The 3,771-nt window shown below is 56.7% G+C and overlaps 1 long non-coding RNA gene across 1 annotated transcript; it reads left to right on the top strand.

The window, feature by feature from the left end:
• The first annotated feature begins 1,920 nt into the window (after window positions 1–1,920).
• LOC109255240 (uncharacterized) lies at window positions 1,921–3,771 on the top strand. The gene is made up of 2 exons (XR_002075143.2): window positions 1,921–2,168; window positions 3,323–3,771. It is a non-coding gene; the product is annotated as an uncharacterized LOC109255240 (long non-coding RNA).

The raw sequence follows: 3,771 nt of genomic DNA on the forward strand, positions 1-3,771 counted from the left end.
CGCGCACGCCGCCACCCCAGGGCTCGTCCGTTCTAAGTGCCCACAGAGAGCACAGAGGGGAGATGAAAATACACCGGCTCTGGGTTCAGACCGGCCTGAGAGGGCGTCCCAGTTCCCCTCGCTGAGCCTCAGTTTTCTCGTCTGTGAAGTGGGGGTGCCGACACCGCCGGACCTCGGGGGGGCCCGGAGAGCTTCACTGAGACAAGGGTGTGGCGGGCTTGGTACCGGGGAACCCTCTCTTCATCCCCCAAGACAGGGGCGGGAGGGACGGGGCAGAGATGCCTCCCAGCTCCCCCTGCTGTAGACACAGCCTGGGGAGGGGCAGGCCGCCTGGCGAATAATCTTGTTAATGGTAATCATCACCCTGATGCTCGTTAATATGATAACACTGGGCTCCCAGCCGCTGCCTGGCTCAGTGCTGCTCCGCGCCTCTCCTCTCCGCCTGGCAGGGGCTCCGTAAACACTCATTACGCTCCGTCCCCGGGGAGGCCGCCAGGAGAAGCCGCTATTCTGGGCACACAGACCAACTCCGGGCCGCCGGCTCTGCTGGTAACCGGCATCCCTACACTCGCTCCCGCACGTGCGCGTGCGCACACCCTCGCAGTCACGGACACACTCATCCACCCTGTCACGCACACCGAGGGCACGCGCTCACACACTCAGACATGCACACGCATGGGGGCCGCACGCGTAGGTGCACACACACACCGGGGACATACACATTCACACGCACGCAGGCGCGCGCACACTCACGCACTGGGGACACACACACACGCAGTCACACACGCAGTCACACACAGCTGTGCAGCACTTTCCAGTCTCCTCGCTGACCACGGCTAATTGCTCACGATGATGGAGGCTTACTGTCCTGCCCATCTTGCAGCTGGGGAAACGGAGGCATCCCCGGGGTTATAGTCACCAGCCCATCAAGCGGGGACCGCTGGGTCCTGAGTGCAGGGGAGCCTGCATGTGACGCCCGCCTCAGAGGATATCAGCTCATTCAGTCCCCATGGCAGTTCTGGGTCCTATTGTCCCCATCGCACTCATGAGGAAATGGGCTCAGAGAAGTGATGTCACCTGCCTAGGAACACACAGCCAGGATCCATGCGCTACCTGACTTCGGAGCCTTCCCCCTCCCCTTAAAGGGGAAGAAACTGGGGCCCCGGGAGATTAAATCACCCCAGGGATTGACACTGAGAGCCAGGGCCAGCACAAAGGCCTGCAGTCCTGGGCACCCGCCTCCCGCCCTCCCCCCAACAATGACCCTCTTACTCAGAGACCTTCTTTCGGAGCCAGAACCAGCCGGCTGGGCCGCAGGGGGATTCAGCATCGCCGTGTTTCAGCCTCCCCCTCCAGCCCCAGGGTTCCTCCCGGCCGCTGCAATTCTGTGTTGCCAGCCCTGGCTGCTTGTCCCTGGGCCAGTCGCATCCCATCACCTCTCTGGGCCTGAGCTTCCTCAAGACAAAGACCACAGCTGACACTCGGGGGCATTCATGACATCCCAGGATTGTTCTATGAGCTTCCATGTAAGGGTTCACTTTACCCTCATCTCAGCCCTGAAAGGAAGGTAGGAAAAGAGTCTATGGCTTTTAAGATTCTGATATTCTATGGGATTCTATGATTCCCACGGGGTCTGTTGTGAAAGATCCTAAAAAGACTCCATTATTCTGGGAGACTCAGGTGCTGGAAGGTTTCATCCACTGGCCTGCGGATCACAGAGTTAAAGGATGCCATGAATTGGTGATTCGTGGAGCCCCACGAGCCTCAAGGGCAAGAGGCAATTTGTTAGCCCTCAGCCGGCCTCGAAGGCCACCGTGTGTCCACCCCCTTACCCCGCCCCCTCCCTCAGCTATGACATCGGAGCCACAGCCAAGGCAGAACAGCCTGTCTCTATGACATGGCTCTGAGGCCAGGGCCAGCGAGGACTGTGGGGGCCGCCGGAGTGCTGGGCGGATCACTTGCACACAAAGGGCTCCATGGACCCGCCTCCGCTGCCCTGGCCGAGCCTCACACACAATGGAAGGACCTTTCGAGGCCGCACCGAGCCTGCCCCCTCTCTCAGCCAGAGACACCCAGAAATGCCGCTGAGTTCAGTCCCAGAGCAGGCCGCCTCCCTGCTCAGAAGGGCCCCTGCCAGGAGGCGGGGAGGCCAGAGAAGAGAAAAGCAGGTGCCTCTTCCCTCTTCTTAGCCGTTCTGACCTCTCTACCTGTGCTCCTACAGTTCCCCTGCCTGGCACACCCCTCTCCCCTCCCGCTCTCTCTGTGAATCCTTCCAGGCCCAGCTCAGGTCCCACCTCCTCCAGGAAAACCTGCCTGGTTACTCTAACCCTCACCGATTTCCTCCCTCACCTAAGTCGTGTGTGTTGCATGATGTTGAGTGCTAACATGTGGCCCAAAGATTCCAGAGTTACCCTCCTTGCTATCACCAGAGCAGTTTTTCTGGACCACAAAGGTGACCTTTTCACTCTCTTTCTGTGGATCTTGACTCTCCAGCGTGGTATTCAAACCCATTCCCAACTCTAAACCCATCCTTTTTATCTGTCTTTATTTCCTGCCTTGGATCCATGCACTAAGCCTTGGCCAGATGAAGTAAGGATCCACCTCCCAGACTACGCAGACACAGGGGAAGCCTTTCTAAGGCTGGGGCAGCTGGGACCCTGCCTTGATGCCAAGAAACAGATGTTGAGGGTCCCCTCCCCTACCTCATCCTACACATACACATACGCACGCGCACACACACACACACACACGCATGCATTCACGCACGCACGGACACATGCACACACCAAGCTGCCCCCAGGAAGCCCCCTGGGATTTGCAGCCTTAGAGTGCGTGTTAGTACCACGGACAGCACCGGAAAGGGGTTCGGGGGGACGGGCACTGGGTGCTACTAAAATCCACCCATATACACACGTCCTGGGACGTTCATGGATTTCACACAGCAGGCATTTGTTGAACACCACCCTCGTGCCCCACCCCTGCGAGGTGTTATGGAAAATACCAGAAGGAAAGACATTGACTGTCACTGTCCCCAAGGGACTTACAATCTGGTTGGGGAATTGATTGTCTTGCCAGCAATTTCCCACCCACCTGCCCCTAAGCTACCAGAGCCACGTTTACAAAACTGTAAATCTGACCATATATCGCTCCCTAAAAAGTTGCACAGCAACCCCCCACATTGCTTATACGAGAAACCCTCACCACCCCCCATGAACCCAACACTCCAGACCCACTTGATTTCCACCAGTCCCCAAATAACCTGGGGTGCCTTTTGCACCCTTTCCTCCTTGTTTAAGGATTGTTTCCCCTCTTCTTTTCACAGGGAACTCCTACACAGCCTTCAAAACTCAAATATTTTCTCCTGGAAGCCCCAAAGTTAATTGTCCCCTCCTCTGTACTCCCAGAGGCTTGGTGCATATCCATATCAGCAGGCGTCATTGAACTCTGACTTGGCGTGTGCCCGTCTCACACAGAAGCTAGCTACCTTTGTCTGGGCCGGTGAGAACAGGCGCGGCGATTGCCAGAAGGGCGGGGGCTTTCTAAGAACCTCAGTTGATCAACCACGGCTCCAGCAGTGCTCATATTTGACAACTTCAGATTTACTGGGAAGCCTAAAAATAATGCCAAAGCTGTGCTTTTTATATCCCTCTTTCACTGAAGAAACCTGCCTGCCTTGTCTTTGGGAAGAGGGAGCCTTAATTATTATACAGACCATATGCCCAATAACTGATAGAATATGGTTAAATAAAACATAGCCTCTAACGGATCGAA

Source organism: Panthera pardus, unplaced genomic scaffold, assembly GCF_024362965.1.
Source record: "Panthera pardus isolate Hobbes unplaced genomic scaffold, ASM2436296v1 HiC_scaffold_11, whole genome shotgun sequence".
Taxonomy (NCBI): domain Eukaryota; kingdom Metazoa; phylum Chordata; class Mammalia; order Carnivora; family Felidae; genus Panthera; species Panthera pardus.